We start from the raw sequence: 18,430 nt of genomic DNA on the forward strand, positions 1-18,430 counted from the left end.
TTAAAAACACATATATCTTCATGTATAAGGTAGAGACTATGACATCTCTGCAGGTCTAGATGTTATATCTAGCCTGATTGTTATCAGTAATTAATATAAATATTAATTACCTGTCTCTTGGTTCCTTTCCTGTAGCTGACAGGGGTATAGGTCACTTTCACCTTCTCACCGGACATCAGTCACCTATAAAAAGACACAGGTATGATAACATGTCCCTTATACACGCTACAGAAGCTAATATATATATATAACACACTAGGGCCAGAACTACTTGTCTCAGGGATTATAAAACCGCATTAGAAAAAAGAACAAAAGAAAAGATGGAACCCATTGGGATATAGATGATAGGGATTTTTATTTCTATTGTATTTCAGTCTATTAAGCCTCCCAGGATGATGTTGACAGACTATTGACATGTTTTTGGGGGTTTTGTTTTTGCAATGTTTGTGGTATGTGTTATTTTTTGTTTCTTTATTCATAAATGTTAAGGGCAATATATGCTTTTTTTATTTTTGTGGGAAGGGGCAGGAGCAAAATATTTTATTAATGATTATTGTTTTTTGTTTTTTAATAAAAACTGTTATTATTGTTGTTATTATTATTCATCAATTATCATCAATATTTTATATATTTTATTTGGCAAAATAATTCTTGGAATGTCCTTTATCAATTTTGTGCAGAAATTTAGGATAGAGGTTAACCATCTTGCGGTGGGAATTGCTAAACTAAAAATTAATAACAGAAATACAGTTTGCCCCCGAGATTCCAAAGCACAGAATGCACTTCAGATCAACAGCCGAAGCATCGTAGGGGGACCCATTCTAATGGAGACAATGTCCTCCACCCGTTTCCAGAACATTGAGGGGCCACTCAAAGAAATGGGCAGTCGAGCTTGAGCCACAGACGGTTGTCTCCATTCTGTATTTCTGTTTTATAATCAACATAATGTATTTTTCATAGTTTTAAATGGCAATAATCAGTTATAGTATGCGATTTATTACATTAACTTATAGATTTTTCTTTACAGTACAGTTATGTCTTAAATCTGCGGTCTGTCTATTGAAAAAGGGATTAGTACAAATAAAAAACAGATATTAGAAATCATAAATGTTCCCAATCTCTGTACCTGAGACACAGTTGTGTTATATAAGAAGCTGTCTATAGACAATATACTTATTAAAAACACATATATCTTCATGTATAACGCAGAGACTATGACATCTTTGCAGGTTTATATATTGTATCTAGCCTGATTGTTATCAGTAATTAATATAAATATTAATTACCTGTCTCTTTGTTCCTTTCCTGCAGCTGACGGGGGTATAGGTCCCTTTCACCCTCTCACCGGGCATCAATCACCTATAAAAAGACACAGGTATGATAACATGTCCCTTATACATGCTACAGACGCTAATATATATAACACTCTAGGGCCAGAACTACTTGTCTCAGGGATTATAAAACCGCATTAGAAAAAAGAACAAAAGAAAAGATGTAACCCATTGAGATGTAGATGATAGGGATTTTATTTATATTGCAGTGCAGTGTATTATCCCTCCCAGGATGATGTTGACATAGACTATTGTTAGGTTTTTGGGGGTTTTGTGTTTGTAATTTTTGGGGTATGTGTTATTTTTTGTTTCTTTATTCATAAATTTTAAGGGTAATATATGTTTTTTTATTTTTGGGAGAAGGGGGCAGGAGCAAAATATTTTATAAATTATTTTTGTTTTTTTGTTTTTTAATCAAAAACTGTTATTTTTGTTGTTATTATCATTCATCAACTTCATCAATATTTTATATATTTTTATTTTGCAAAATATTTCTTGGAATGTCTTTTATCAATTTTGTGCAGAAATTTAGGATAGAGGTTAACCATGTTGCGGTGGGAATTGCTAAACTAAAAATTAATAACAGAAATACAGTTTGCCCCCGAGATTCCAAAGCACAGAATGCACTTCAGATCAACAGCCGAAGCATCGTAGGGGGACCCATTCTAATGGAGACAATGTCCTCCACCCGTTTCCAGAACATTGAGGGGCCACTCAAAGAAATGGGCAGTCGAGCTTGAGCCACAGACGGTTGTCTCCATTCTGTAATTCTGTTTTATAATCAACATAATGTATTTTTCATAGTTTTAAATGGCAATAATCAGTTATAGTATGTGATTTATTACATTAACTTATAGATTTTTCTTTACAGTACAGTTATGTCTTAAATCTGCGGTCAGTCTATTGATAAAGGGATTACTACAAATAAAAAACAGATATTAGAAATCATAAATTTTCCTAATCTCTGTACCTGAGACACAGATGTGTTATATAAGAAGCTGCCTATAGACGATATACTTATTAAAAACACATATATCTTCATGTATAAGGTAGAGACTATGACATCTTTGCAGGTTTAGATGTTGTATCTAGCCTGATTGTTATCAGTAATTAATATAAATATTAATTACCTGTCTCTTTGTTCCTTTCCTGCAGCTGACGGGGGTATAGGTCCCTTTCACCCTCTCACCTGGCATCAATCACCTATAAAAAGACACAGGTATGATAACATGTCCCTTATACATGCTACAGACGCTAATATATATAACACTCTATTGCCAGAACTACTTGTCTCAGGGATTATAAAACCGCATTAGAAAAAAGAACATAAGAAAAGATGGAACCCTTTGAGATATAGATGATAGGGATTTTTATTTCTATTGCAGTGCAGTGTATTATCCCTCCCAGGATGATGTTGACATAGACTATTGTTAGGTTTTTGGGGGTTTTGTGTTTGTAATTTTTGGGGTATGTGTTATTTTTTGTTTCTTTATTCATAAATTTTAAGGGTAATATATGTTTTTTAATTTTTGGGAGAAGGGGGCAGGAGCAAAATATTTTATAAATTATTTTTGTTTTTTTGTTTTTTAATCAAAAACTGTTATTTTTGTTTTTATTATCATTCATCAACTTCATCAATATTTTATATATTTTTATTTGGCAAAATATTTCTTGGAATGTCTTTTATCAATTTTGTGCAGAAATTTAGGATAGAGGTTAACCATGTTGCGGTGGGAATTGCTAAACTAAAAATTAATAACAGAAATAAATTTTCCCCTCGAGATTCCAAAGCACAGAATGCACTTCAGATCAACAGCCGAAGCATCGTAGGGGGACCCATTCTAATGGAGACAATGTCCTCCACCCGTTTCCAGAACATTGAGGGGCCACTCAAAGAAATGGGCAGTCGAGCTTGAGCCACAGACGGTTGTCTCCATTCTGTAATTCTGTTTTATAATCAACATAATGTATTTTTCATAGTTTTAAATGGCAATAATCAGTTATAGTATGTGATTTATTACATTAACTTATAGATTTTTCTTTACAGTACAGTTATGTCTTAAATCTGCGGTCAGTCTATTGAAAAAGGGATTACTACAAATAAAAAACAGATATTAGAAATCATAAATTTTCCTAATCTCTGTACCTGAGACACAGATGTGTTATATAAGAAGCTGCCTATAGACGATATACTTATTAAAAACACATATATCTTCATGTATAAGGTAGAGACTATGACATCTTTGCAGGTTTAGATGTTGTATCTAGCCTGATTGTTATCAGTAATTAATATAAATATTAATTACCTGTCTCTTTGTTCCTTTCCTGCAGCTGACGGGGGTATAGGTCCCTTTCACCCTCTCACCTGGCATCAATCACCTATAAAAAGACACAGGTATGATAACATGTCCCTTATACATGATACAGACGCTAATATATATAACACTCTAGGGCCAGAACTACTTGTCTCAGGGATTATAAAACCGCATTAGAAAAAAGAACAAAAGAAAAGATGGAACCCATTGAGATATAGATGATAGGGATTTTATTTCTATTGCAGTGCAGTGTATTATCCCTCCCAGGATGATGTTGACAGAGACTATTGTTAGGTTTTTGGGGGGTTTGTGTTTGTAATGTTTGGGGTATGTTTTATTTTTTGTTTCTTTATTCATAAATTTTAAGGGTAATATATGTTTTTTTTGGGGGGGGGGGGAAAGGGGGCAGGAGCAAAATATTTTATAAATTATTTTTGTTTTTTTGTTTTTTAATCAAAAACTGTTATTTTTGTTGTTATTATTAATCAATTTCATCAATATTTTATATGTTTTTATTTGGCAAAATATTTCTTGGAATGTCATTTATCAATTTTGTGCAGAAATTTAGGATAGAGGTTAACCATGTTGCGGTGGGAATTGCTAAACTAAAAATTAATAACAGAAATACAGTTTGCCCCAGAGATTCCAAAGCACAAAATGCACATCAGATCAACAGCCGAAGCATCGTAGGGGGACCCATTCTAATGGAGACAATGTCCTCCACCCGTTTCCAGAACATTGAGGGGCCACTCAAAGAAATGGGCAGTCGAGCTTGAGCCACAGACGGTTGTCTCCATTCTGTATTTCTGTTTTATAATCAACATAATGTATTTTTCATAGTTTTAAATGGCAATAATCAGTTATAGTATGTGATTTATTACATTAACTTATAGATTTTTCTTTACAGTACAGTTATGTCTTCACTCTGCGGTCAGTGTATTGAAAAAGGGATTACTACAAATAAAAAACAGATATTAGAAATCGTAAATGTTCCTAATCTCTGTACCTGAGACATGGTTGTGTTATATAAGAAGCTGTCTATAGACGATATACTTATTAAAAACACATATATCTTCATGTATAAGGTAGAGACTATGACATCTTTGCAGGTTTAGATGTTGTATCTAGCCTGATTGTTATCAGTAATTAATATAAATATTAATTACCTGTCTCTTTGTTCCTTTCCTGCAGCTGACGGGGGTATAGGTCCCTTTCACCCTCTCACCGGGAATCAATCACCTATAAAAAGACACAGGTATGATAACATGTCCCTTATACATGCTACAGACGCTAATATATATAACACTCTAGGGCCAGAACTACTTGTCTCAGGGATTATAAACCGCATTAGAAAAAAGAACAAAAGAAAAGATGGAACCCATTGAGATATAGATGATAGGAATTTTTATTTCTGTTGTAGTGCATTGTATTATCCCTCCCAGGATGATGTTGACAGACACTATTGTTAGGTTTTTGGGGGCTTTGTGTTTGCAATGTTTGGGGTATGTGTTATTTTTTGTTTCTTTATTCATAAATTTTAAGGGTAATTTATGTTTTTTTATTTTTGGGGGAAGGGGGCAGGAGCAAAATATTTTATAAATTATTTTAGTTTTTTTGTTTTTTAATCAAAAACTGTTATTTTTGTGGTTATTATTATTCATCAATTTCATCAATATTTTCTATATTTTTATTTTGCAAAACATTTCTTGGAATGTCTTTGATCAATTTTGTCCAGAAATTTAGGATAGAGGTTAACCATGTTGCGGTGGGAATTGCTAAACTAAAAATTAATAACAGAAATACAGTTTGCCCCCGAGATTCCAAAGCACAGAATGCACTTCAGATCAACAGCCGAAGCATCGTAGGGGGACCCATTCTAATGGAGACAATGTCCTCCACCCGTTTCCAGAACATTGAGGGGCCACTCAAAGAAATGGGCAGTCGAGCTTGAGCCACAGACGGTTGTCTCCATTCTGTATTTCTGTTTTATAATCAACATAATGTATTTTTCATAGTTTTAAATGGCAATAATCAGTTATAGTATGTGATTTATTACATTAACTTATAGATTTTTCTTTACAGTACAGTTATGTCTTAAATCTGCGATCAGTCTATTGAAAAAGGGATTACTACAAATAAAAAACAGATATTAGAAATCATAAATGTTCCTAATCTCTGTACCTGAGACATGGTTGTGTTATATAAGAAGCTGTCTATAGACGATATACTTATTAAAAACACATATATCTTCATGTATAAGGTAGAGACTATGACATCTTTGCAGGTTTAGATGTTGTATCTAGCCTGATTGTTATCAGTAATTAATATAAATATTAATTACCTGTCTCTTTGTTCCTTTCCTGCAGATGACGGGGGTATAGGTCCCTTTCACCCTCTCAACGGGCATCAATCACCTATAAAAAGACACAAGTATGATAACATGTCCCTTATACATGATACAGACGCTAATATATATAACACTCTAGGGCCAGAACTACTTGTCTCAGGGATTATAAAACCGCATTAGAAAAAAGAACAAAAGAAAAGATGGAACCCATTGAGATATAGATGATAGGGATTTTATTTCTATTGCAGTGCAGTGTATTATCCCTCCCAGGATGATGTTGACAGAGACTATTGTTAGGTTTTTGGGGGTTTTGTGTTTGTAATGTTTGGGGTATGTGTTATTTTTTGTTTCTTTATTCATAAATTTTAAGGGTAATATATGTTTTTTTATTTTTGGGGGAAGGGGGCAGGAGCAAAATATTTTATAAATTATTATAATTTTTTTTATCAAAAACTGTTATTTTTGTTGTTATTATTATTCATCAATTTCATCAATATTTTCTATATTTTTATTTGGCAAAATATTTCTTGGAATGTCTTTGATCAATTTTGTGCAGAAATTTAGGATAGAGGTTAACCATGTTGCAGGGGGAATTGCTAAACTAAAAATTAATAACAGAAATACAGTTTGCCCCCGAGGTTCCAAAGCACAGAATGCACTTCAGATCAACAGCCGAAGCATCGTAGGGGGACCCATTCTAATGGAGACAATGTCCTCCACCCGTTTCCACAACATTGAGGGGCCACTCAAAGAAAGGGGCAGTCGAGCTTGAGCCACAGACGGTTGTCTCCATTCTGTATTTCTGTTTTATAATCAACATAATGTATTTTTCATAGTTTTAAATGGCAATAATCAGTTATAGTATGTGATTTATTACATTAACTTATAGATTTTAATTTACAGTATAGTTATGTCTTAAATCTGCGGTCTGTCTATTGAAAAAGGGATTACTACAAATAAAAAACAGATATTAGAAATCATAAATGTTCCCAATCTCTGTACCTGAGACACAGTTGTGTTATATAAGAAGTTGTCTATAGACAATATACTTATTAAAAACACATATATCTACATGTATAAGGTAGAGACTATGACATCTCTGCAGGTCTAGATGTTATATCTAGCCTGATTGTTATCAGTAATTAATATAAATATTAATTACCTGTCTCTTGGTTCCTTTCCTACAGTTGACAGGGGTATTGGTCACTTTCACCTTCTCACCGGGCATCAATCACCTATAAAAAGACACAGGTATGATAACATGTCCCTTATACATGCTACAGACGCTAATATATATAACACTCTAGGGCCAGAACTACTTGTCTCAGGGATTATAAAACCGCATTAGAAAAAAGAACAAAAGAAAAGATGGAACCCATTGAGATATAGATGATAGGGATTTTTATTTCTATTGTAGTGCAGTGTATTATCCCTCCCAGGATGATGTTGACAGAGACTATTGACAGGTTTTTGGGGGTTTTGTGTTTGCAATGTTTGGGGTATGTGTTATTTTTTGTTTCTTTTAGCATGGCATTGATCAGTGTTATTGCCACTCAACTGCCCCTGCCTAGATCTCAGGCATGGAGCAGTCATTTGGCGATCGGACAGCGAGGAGGCAGGTAGGGATCATCCTCGAGTCCTGCAAGCTGTTCGGGACGCCACGATTTTATCGCAGAGGTCCCGATCAGCACCATTGAGCTAACCAGCAATGTTTACTTTCCTTCTATGGTCAGTGAATTAAACAAAAAAGGATCCCTGAAGGTTCCAGAGTAAAAGTGCAATATCAACCTTTAAGGGGTTACCCCTTCTGGGGAAAATGCTTACTAGAAGCCCCCCTAAAACTTTTAAACTTTATTCAATTCACAAACTAAAAAGCTACCCTTATGAAACACACGGTTTAAAATTATCGGCGGTGTCACAGAATTTTTTATGGGAAAGGAAAACCTCTCCTAGCTACTAAGTTTCTGTTAGTGCTCAACAATTAATATATATTGTGCACTATGATCTGTGCACTAGTAGGTGAGTATGCATGCTGCATTAACATTACTAACAGTGAACACACGCTGTATTAAAACATGGCTAGCCTCCTCGACGTTTCGCTGAATAAACCAGCTTGGTCAAGGGCTTTGAGGCTAATGGTGCCCCGGACGCTAGGTAGGCTTTATATAATCTAACATTGCGTTCATTTCCTGTGACGTGCTATCGCCAATCAGATGGCCGCACATCACAATCTTGTGTCCCGCAATAGTTGTGTACCAATCCTGCGAAAAGTTGCAACCAATCATACAGTTTGTTATGGTCTGGCATGTGTTTAGTGTTTGCGCCTATCACCACCTTTGTTTACATGTGATGTCACAGTAGGTACGCATGTCCGCGCATTGGTAATCAATGCGCAAGCCTCATGATGGATGATTCACTTCTCGCGATATCTACATATTGCTGGACCTGTGCGCATGACTTCGGACTTTGTCTGTATTTCACTTCTAGAGTACTACTGCGCATGTTATGGGACTTAGACTGTGTAGGGTATGTTCCAAATTATCCATAGTGCAGACCATGGAGTATGTAAAAGTGTGGTATTAACATGAGTAATTATATTCTCATGTAAATGATCTTGTAACTCATGCAATTTTATAGGAGAAAAAAATATTTTATTTATTTATATTCTGTGAATCGGTATAGACTGCTATTTATTCTGTTTGTTATGTAATAAGCTATGGTAGTCCGGGATATATGATGTCCTAAGATATGGATTTCTTGAGTAGCATGTAAGTTGCAAGGGAGGGGTGGGGGGGAATAAGGAAGGGAGAAGGGAAGCAGAGGGAATTATATATATATATATATATATATATATATATATATATATACAGTAGATGGAAGTGAAAAAACGTTATCTTATTCAGAAAGTACTTGCTTGTATAATCTTAATCTATTTATTATTAGTGATTGGTGCTATATTTTATTTTTGTTATATTTATTTATGTTATTATTTGTATTTTTTATGTATTTTGTGTATTTTATTTTTTAGTTAGTGATTTTAGATTTTTCTATACATATTTTTTATATATATTTTTTAAATTTTATAAATTTTTATTGTTTTTATTTTAATTTTATATTGAGTTAAAGTATTTAACAGTAAGTGTATTTTATGATGAATTTATTGCTAATATTTCTAATTTCTAATGTTATCCCAAATTTTTCATTTTCACAAGGGGTAATTGAGAAAAAGCCCCCCATAATTTGTATCACCATTTCTTCTGAATATATAAATACCCCATGTGTGGACATAAAGTGCTCTGCTGGCTCACTACAGGGCTCAGAAGAGAAGGAGCGCCATTGGACTTTTGGAGAGAGAATTTGGCTGGAATTGAAGGCCATGTGCGTTTAAAAAAGTCCCCATGGTGCCAGAACAGCGGAACCCCCTTCAACATGTGACCCCATTTTGGAAACTACACCCCTCATGGAATGTAATAAGGGGTGCAGTGAGCATTTATGCCCTACTGGTGTCTGACAGATTTTTGGAACAGGGGTCCATGAAAATGAAAAATTTAAGTTTTCATTTGCACAGCCCACTGTTCCAAAAGTCTGTCAAACGTCAGTGGGGTGTAAATGCTCACTGCACCCATTGTTACATTCTGTGAGGGGTGTTTTTTCCGAAATAGAGTCACATGTGGGGGGGGTCCACTGTTCTGGCACCATGGGGGCTTTGTAAACGCACATGTCCCCTGACTTGAATTCCAGACGAATTCTCTCTCCAAAAGCCCAATGGCGCTTCTTCTCTTCTGATCATTGTAGTTTGCTCGCAGAGCACTTTACATCCATACATGGGAGACTTCCAAACCCAGAAGAAATGGGGTTACAAATTTGAGGGGCATTTTCTCATATTTCCTCCTATTTTTTTTATTTACTCATCCAAATTTTACAAAAAGTCATCAAACACCTGTGGGGTGTTAAGGCTCACTGTACCCCTTGTTATGTTCCTTGAGGGGTGTGTTTCCTCTTTTTAATAACTATGAACATGTATTCCTTAGTTTAGTTGGGTCTGTTAGGGTTTATTTTAGGGTTCTGACAATTTTAATGGTAACAATAGCCCTACAACCTAAGGAAGGCAAAAAGCACCCATGATTGTCATAGATATGGTACAGAAAAATTTCTACATGACCCGCTAACTTTGAAGGGGGAAGTGCCTAAAGGCACTTCCCCTTCAAAGTTAGATTCAATTCGCTGGGAACTACAATATAATACCTGGTCGGCATATAACCTTATCTTATATGTAATCTTGTGTCCATGGCCTGCTAGCAATTGGATAGATCCCTAAATCAACATTCCACATAGTTTAATCCAGTATTGTCTAATATTCAGGTGTAATACACAAATGTAGGGTGCAAGGAGGCTGATCTAAGCTGCTCAAGTGTCTCATCCCGGCACATCCACTTACTTGCTCTCCCCTCCAGCTCCTTCTTGATTGAAAAACCGGGCTCAGAACATCAATCAAGGAGGGCCTGGGAGGTGGGAGCAAGCGAGGAGGTGTGCCAAGACATGAATAGAGGGGGTGTGGTTTGGCGATATGGATTGCCACAGATTCCGCAGAGTCGGCCCAGATATCGTGGGGGGTCCCAGTGGCCAGACCCACTCCAGGATTAGACATCTCATCCACAATGTTTTGGATAGGGGATAAGATGTCTATGGGCGGAATACACCTTTAGCCCCTTAAGGACCCAGGACGTACGGGGACGTCCCCGCACCCTGGGCTTTAAGGACCCAGGACGTCCCCGTACGTCCTGGCGTTTTCCGGTCCCTGCCGCGCGCCGGGCTGAGATCAGAAGCGGATGCCTGCTGAAATGCTTCAGCAGGCATCCAGGGCAAATGCCCTGGGCATGCTGGGAGTTGCAGTTTTGCAACATCTGGAGGTCCACAGTTTGGAGACCACTGTGCCCTTCCAGATGTTGCAAAACTACACATCCTCAGCATGCCATTACTGTCCAGACATGCTGGGAGTTTTAGTTCTGTAACATCTGGCCCTTCAGATGTTGCAGAACTACAACTCCCAGCATGCCTGGACAGTTTTGGCATACTGGGAGTTGTAGTTTTGCAACATCTGGAAGGGCACAGATTGGGAACCACTGTATTAGTGGTCTGCAAACTGTAGTCCTCCAGATGTTGCAAAACTACAACTCCAAGCATGCTGGAAGTTGTAGTTCGGCAACATCTGGCTCTAAAGATGTTGCAGAACATCTACTTCCAGCATGCCTGAGAATGTTTGGGAGTAGTGGTTTTGCAACAACTGGAAGCACACTGGTTGGGAAACATTGTCTGTTTCCTAACTCAGTGTTTCCCAACCCGTGTGCCTCCAGCTGTTGCAAAACTATACCTACCAGCATGCACTGATAGACAGTGCATGCTGGGAGTTGTAGTTTTGCAACAGCTGGAGGCCCCCCTGTGAATGTACAGGGTACATTTACATGGGCAGGGGGCTTACAGTGAGTATCAGGCTGCAAGTTTGCGATGCAGCAAATTTTGCGCGGCAGCTCAAACTCGCAGCGGGAAACTCGCTGTAATCCCCGCCCATGTGACTGTACCCTAAAAACACTACACTACACTATACTATCACAAAATAAAATAAAAAGTAAAAAACACTACATATACACATACCCCTACACAGCCCCCCTCCCCAATAAAAATGAAAAACGTCTGGTGCGCCACTGTTTCCAAAATGGAGCCTCCAGCTGTTGCAAAACAACAACTCCCAGTATTGCCAGACAGCCGTTGACTGTCCAAGCATGCTGGGAGTTTTGCAACAGCTGGAGGCACCCTGTTTGGGAACCACTGGCGTAGAATACCTCTATGTCCACCCCTATGCAAATCCCTAATTCAGGCCTCAAATGCACATGGCGCTCTCTCACTTCGGAGCCCTGTCGTATTTCAAGGCAACAGTTTAGGGCCACATATGGGGTATCACCGTACTCGGGAGAAATTGCCTAACAAATTTTGGGGGGCTTTTTCTCCTTTCACCCCTTATGAAAAGGTGAAGCTGGGGTCTACACCAGCATGTTAGTGTAAAAAAATAAATTTTTTACACTAACATGCTGATGTTGCCCTATACTTTTCATTTTGACAAGAGGTAAAAGGGAAAAAAGCCCCCCAAAATTTGTAAAGCAATTTCTCCCGACTACGGAGATACCCCATATGTGGGCGCAAAGTGCTCTGGGGACGCACAACAAGGCCCAGAAGGGAGAGTGCACCATGTACATTTGATGTGATTTGCACAGAGGTGGCTGATTGTTACAGCGGTTTTGACAAACGCAAAAAAAAATAAAACCCCACATGTGACCCTATTTCGGAAACTACACCCCTCACGGAATGTAATGAGGGGTGCAGTGAGAATTTACACCCCACTGGTGTCTGACAGATCTTTGGAACAGTGGGCTGTGAAAATAAAACATTTTGTACAGCCCACTGTTCCAAAGATCTGCCAGACACGTGTGGGGGGGGGGGGGGGGGGGATAAATCCTCACTGTACCCCTTGTTACGTTCTTCAAGGGGTCTAGTTTCCAAAATGGTATGCTATGTGGGGGTTATTTTGCTGTCCTTGCACCATAGGGGCTTCCCCTATTAACCCTTGCAAAAATGTGAAATTTTGGGGGGGAAAACACACATTTTAGGGACATTTTTTTTTTTTTACGTATGCAAAAGTCGTGAAACCCCTGTGGGGTATTAAGGCTCACTTGATTCCTTGTTACATTCCTCAAGGGTTCTAGTTTCCAAAATGGTATGCCACATGTTTTTTCTTTTGCTGTCCTGGCACCATAGGGGCTTCCTAAATGCGACATGCCCCCCCGAGCAAAATTTGCTCTCAAAAAGCCAAATATGACTCCTTCTCTTCTCACCCGTAGTGCACTTCAGGTCAACTTATGGGGTACCTCCATACTCAGAAGAGATGGGGTTACAAATTTTGGGGGGTATTTTCTGCTATTAACCCTTGCAAAAATGTGAAATTTGGGGGGAAACACATTTTAGTGAATTTTTATTTATTTTTTTACATATGCAAAAGTGGTGAAACACCGGTGGGGTATTAAGGCTCACTTAATTCCTTGTTACGCTCCTCAAGGGGTCTAGTTTCCAAAATGGTATGGCATGTGTTTTTTTTTTTTTTTGCTGTTCTGGCACCATAGGGGCTTCCTAAATGCAACATGCCCCCCAAAAACCATTTCAGAAAAACGTACTCTCCAAAACCCCCTTCTTCGCTTCTGAGCCCTCTACTGCGCTCGCCGAACACTTTACATAGACAAATGAGGTATGTGCTTACTCGAGAGAAATTGGGCTACAAATATAAGTATACATTTTCTCCTTTTACCCCTTGTAAAAATTCAAAAATTGGGTCTACAAGAACATGCGAGTGTAAAAAATGAAGATTGTGAATTTTCTCCTTCCCTTTGTTGCTATTCCTGTGAAACACCTAAAGGGTTAAAACGCTGACTGAATGTCATTTTGAATACTTTGGGGGGTGCAGTTTTTATAATGGGGTCATTTGTGGGGTATTTCTAAGATGAAGACCCTTCAAATCCACTTCAAACCTGAACTGGTCCCTGAAAAATAGTGCGTTTGGAACTTTGAAGCCCTCTGGTGTCTTCCAAAAGTGAAAACACGTAAATTTTATGATGCAAACATAAAGTGGACATATTGCATATGTGAATATAAAAAAAATATTTGGAATATCCATTTTCCTTACAAGCAGAGAGCTTCAAAGTTAGAAAAATGCTAAATTTTCAAATTTTTCATCAAATTTTGGGATTTTTCCCCAAGAAAGGATGCAAGTTACCACAAAATGTTACCACTATGTTAAAGTAGAATATGTCCCGAATAAACAATCTCGGAATCAGAATGATAACTAAAAGCATTCCAGAGTTATTAATGTTTAAAGTGACAGTGGTCAGATGTGCAAAATATGGCTTGGTCCTAAGGTGTATAATGGCTGGGTCCTTAACCCCTTAAGGACCGGAGGTTTTTCCATTTTTGCATTTTCGTTTTTTGCTCCTTGCCTTTAAAAAATCATAACTCTTTCAAATTTACACCTAAAAATCCATATGATGGCTTATTTTTTGCGCCACCAATTCTACTTTGTAATGACGTCAGTCATTTTGCCCAAAAATCTATGGTGAAGCGGGAAAAAAAATCATTGTGTGACAAAGTTGAAAAAAAAACGCTGTTTTGTAACTTTTGGGGGCTTCCGTTTCTACGTAGTACATTTTTCGGTAAAAATGACACCTGATATGTATTCTGTAGGTCCATACGATTAAAATGATACCCTACTTATATAGGTTTGATTTTGTCGGACTTCTGGAAAAAATCATAACTACATGCAGGAAAATTAATACGTTTAAAATTGTCATCTTCTGACCCCTATAACTTTTTTATTTTTCCGTGTATGGGGCGGTATGAGGGCTCATTTTTTGCGCCGTGATCTGAAGTTTTTAACGGTACCATTTTTGCATTGATAGGACTTATTGGAATTTTTTTGCGCGCACGCCATTGACCGAGCGGTTTAATTAATGATATATTTTTATAATTCTGACATTTCCGCACGCGGTGATACCACATATGTTTATTTTTATTTTTATTTACACTGTGTTTTTTTTTTTTATTGGAAAAGGGGGGTGATTCAAACTTTTAATAGGGGAGGAGTTAAATGATCTTTATTCACTTTTTTTTTCCACTTTATTTTTTGCAGTGTTATAGGTCCCATAGGGACCTATAACACTGCACACACTGATCTTCTATGTTGATCACTGGTTTCTCATAAGAAACCAGTGATCAACGATTCTGCCGCATGACTGCTCATGCCTGGATCTCAGGCACTGAGCAGTCATTCGGCGATCGGACAGCGAGGAGGCAGGAAGGGGCCCTCCCGCTGTCCTGTCAGCTGTTCGGGATGCCGCGATTAGCAGCGGCTATCCCGAACAGCCCGACTGAGCTAGTCGGGAACTTTCACTTTCACTTTTAGCCGCGCGGCTCAGCTCTGAGCGCGCGGCTAAAGGGTTAATAGCGCGCGGCGCCGCGATCGGCGCTGCGCGCTATTAGAGGCGGGTCCCGGCTTCACTATGACGCCGGGCCCGCCATGATATGACGCGGGGTTACTGTGTAACCCCGCGTTATATCAGAAAAGCAGGACCAAGGACGTACCGGTACGTCCTTGGTCCTTAAGGGGTTAAGGGGTTAAAGGAGTTGTCTCATTTAAAAAAAAAAGTACCAACAAACAAAAGTTCTATACTAATGCATTATGTGACATTTAACATATTTAAATGTACCAGGATTACAATATTGTTTGAGAGATATAAGATTACTAATTCTCCATGTACCTGCATTGTATTGATAACTGTTGGTTACGACCCACTAAGTCGGGGTAAGGGTGGGTTCACACCACGTTTTAGCTATATGGGGACCGGATCCAGCTGGGCGGAGTGAAAACCGGGCGCTCCCATATCCCAGCCGGTCCCGGCCCCCTTCTCATTCATTTAAATGAGCCAACCGGAGTCAAACAATGTCTCCGGTCGGCTCATTTTTGCCCCATATCCGTTTTTCTGAACCAACTGAAAACCGCAGTTTGACTCTGGTCAGATCATTCAAATGAATGAGAAGGGGGCCAGGTCCGGCTGGGATAAGGGAGCACCTGGTTTTCACTGCCCCCAGCCAAATCAGGTCCCTGTATAGCTAAAACGTGGTGTGAATGCACCCTAACACATGCTCAGTTCAACTGCAGTGTCCTGAAGGTAATGACAGTTTGTTTCCACTGTGCTTATAAGCAAGGGGGATTGGGGGAAAGTTGCCTGGCAACGGTAGGGTTCCAGCTCAGAGAGGATACTAGGGGATCAGATCCATGAGGGAGAAGAACTCTACAGGGATATAAATTATTTTTGTACCCCTTTACATATATGTATGGGGCACACATCTGATTTTACCAAATTTGCTCTGTGGGACAATCATGTTAAAGAAAATTCAATGTATGGATTTCTTTTTATGATTCAGTACTAATAGTCATACAAGAAATCCAGCATTATAATAGTGAAATATACGTTATTTCAGCCTAATTTCTTGTTTTAGGTTATAACAGGAGGTCATGTTAAAGGTCAGACATCTCTTACATTACTTCCCTGTCACCCCCATTAGTAGGTCACATACACTGAACATATAGGTGTGTTTTAGACATTTAGGTGCTTTTGACTTTCTTAGTATAGAAAACTATACATATAGGGGGAGATTTATCAACACCAGCGCAGAGGAAATGTTGACCAGTTGCCCGTAGTAACCAATAAGATTGATTCTTTCATTTTAAAAAGGCCTCTAAAAACTGAAAGAAGCGATCTGATCTGATGCTCCACTCTTCCTCTACACAGGTTTTGATGATTCTCCCCCATAGCGGTATTCCCGAGCGTGACTCGGGGTTAATTTTCCCTGCCAGGATCGGTAACCCCGAGTCACGCTCGGGGTAGAATTGCAGAGTTCCCGGCCGGGCTGCACGATATATCGCAAAAGCAATGCGATATAGCGATGCGGCCCCCCCCGGGAAAACATGCGATTATCTGCTCTGGTCGGCTCCCGTTGCGGGGGCCGGCCAGAGCAGGTAAAGAAAAATACTAAAAGTCAGTGTTTCTCTACCAGGGGGCCTCCAGCTGTTGCAAAACTACAACTCTCAGCATGCCCGAACAGCCAAAGGCTGTCCGGGCATGCTGGGAGTAGTAGTTTCACAACAGCTGGAGGCCCCCTGGTAGAAAAACACTGAGCTAAGTGTAAAAGGAAGAAGTAGTAAAATAAAAAAACCTTTTGCTCACACTTGCAGATGTTGTTCCCCTCCGTGTGGTCCAGGGTGTCCTCTCTTCACTATTCATCTTCTAGGACCTTTCACTTTTCAGCCAATCACAGGCCGCAGTGGTGTAAAGCCTGTGATTGGCTGAAGGGGAAAGGGCTTGTTCTGCAGCAAATACACTAGGTTTGAAATCTGCCGGCAAACCTAGTGTATTTGCTGCAGGACAAGGTGACAAGGGGGGGGGGGGGGAGAATGTGACAAAGGGGGGAATGTGACAGAGGGGGAAATGTGACAAGGGGGGGAATGTGACAGAGGGGGAAATGTGACAAGGGGGGGAATGTGACTGGGGGGAATGTGACTGGGGGGAATGTGACTGGGGGGAATGTGACAGGGGGGGAGGGGAATGTGACTGGGGGGAATGTGACTGGGGGAATGTGACAAGGGGGAAATGTGACAAGGGGGGGAATGTGACTGGGGGAATGTGACTGGGGGGAATGTGACAAGGGGGAAATGTGACAAGGGGGGGAATGTGACAAGGGGGGGAATGTGACTGAGGGGAATGTGACAAAGGGGGGAATGTGACAAGGGGGGGAATGTGACGGGGGGGGGAATGTGACAGGGGGGATGTGACAGGGGGGGAGGGGAATGTGACATGAAGGGGGGATGTGACAAGGGGGGGGATGTGACAGGGGGAGGGGAATGTAACATGAAGGGGGAGAATGTGACAAGGGGGGAAGAATGTGACAAGGAGGGGGGAGAATGTGACAAGGAGGGGGGAGAATGTGACAAGGAGGGGGGAGAATGTGACGGGGGATGTGACAAGGGAGAGGGGAATGTGACGGGGGAGATGTGAAATGGGCGGAGGGAGATGTGAAATTCAGTTAAAAAAAATTGTACCGCTTTTGGTACACATTTCCAGACAGAATCATGCCGCCAGGGAGGTTAATATACCCATACAGGACATACACCCCCCCAACTCTTTGTATAATAGAATTGAATATAAACAGTATATACTTGGTCATTTGTGATCATCAGCAAAGTGTATAGTTAAATAACTAGATTTAATACAATTAACACTATTATTGTGACACATTATATTTAAAAGATCTAGTCATTATTTGCAAGTCTAGAACTCTAGATGTATTCTGATCAATATTTAGGATTGATGTACCTCTCCTGTGTCATCTTGTCCTCTTCCTCATCTCCTGCTCTTTCTGTGCGCTCCCTCTGATACCTAAGGCCTGAACTGTACTAGTGGCTGGTAAAGGTATCAACCAAAGACTGATGTCACATGTGTGATGTCATAAGGGAAGGTTAAGAAAGAAAGCTGGTAAGGCCACTGTATGATTTTATAGTGTTATTTTTAATGGGATCTGTTAGTCTTCCATTGTGATATCTAACATTTTACAAGACAAAATATTAAAGAATGTTGTGCTATAAATAAAAAAAATCCCCATTATACGACTCTGTTGGTGGAAAAATAAAAAGTTATCTTAGAAGGCAGGGAAGAAGAAAAAAAAAGAAAATAAATGAAATGGGAAGAGTTAAATAGGGTCTCACATTTCTGACACACAGGGCTATATTTTCAACCAGGAACCTGGGGGGCAGCATTAAAAATATTTTAAATACGTATGAT

General features: G+C 39.2%; 1 long non-coding RNA gene across 3 annotated transcripts; it reads right to left on the minus strand.

Annotated features, from left to right (window-relative positions):
* Positions 1-1,285: 1,285 nt before the first annotated feature.
* LOC130306730 (uncharacterized) lies at positions 1,286-18,055 on the minus strand. Of its 3 annotated transcripts, XR_008856040.1 has the most exons (7): positions 17,966-18,055; positions 7,156-7,228; positions 5,988-6,060; positions 4,813-4,885; positions 3,638-3,710; positions 2,462-2,534; positions 1,286-1,359 (listed from the first exon to the last, which is right to left on the minus strand). It is a non-coding gene; the product is annotated as an uncharacterized LOC130306730 (long non-coding RNA). The 3 variants fall into 3 exon arrangements; XR_008856041.1 differs by lacking the exon at positions 5,988-6,060; XR_008856042.1 differs by lacking the exon at positions 2,462-2,534 and having other exon boundaries at positions 1,297-1,359.
* Positions 18,056-18,430: the final 375 nt, after the last annotated feature.

The sequence above is a fragment of the Hyla sarda genome, unplaced genomic scaffold, assembly GCF_029499605.1.
Source record: "Hyla sarda isolate aHylSar1 unplaced genomic scaffold, aHylSar1.hap1 scaffold_1393, whole genome shotgun sequence".
Taxonomy (NCBI): domain Eukaryota; kingdom Metazoa; phylum Chordata; class Amphibia; order Anura; family Hylidae; genus Hyla; species Hyla sarda.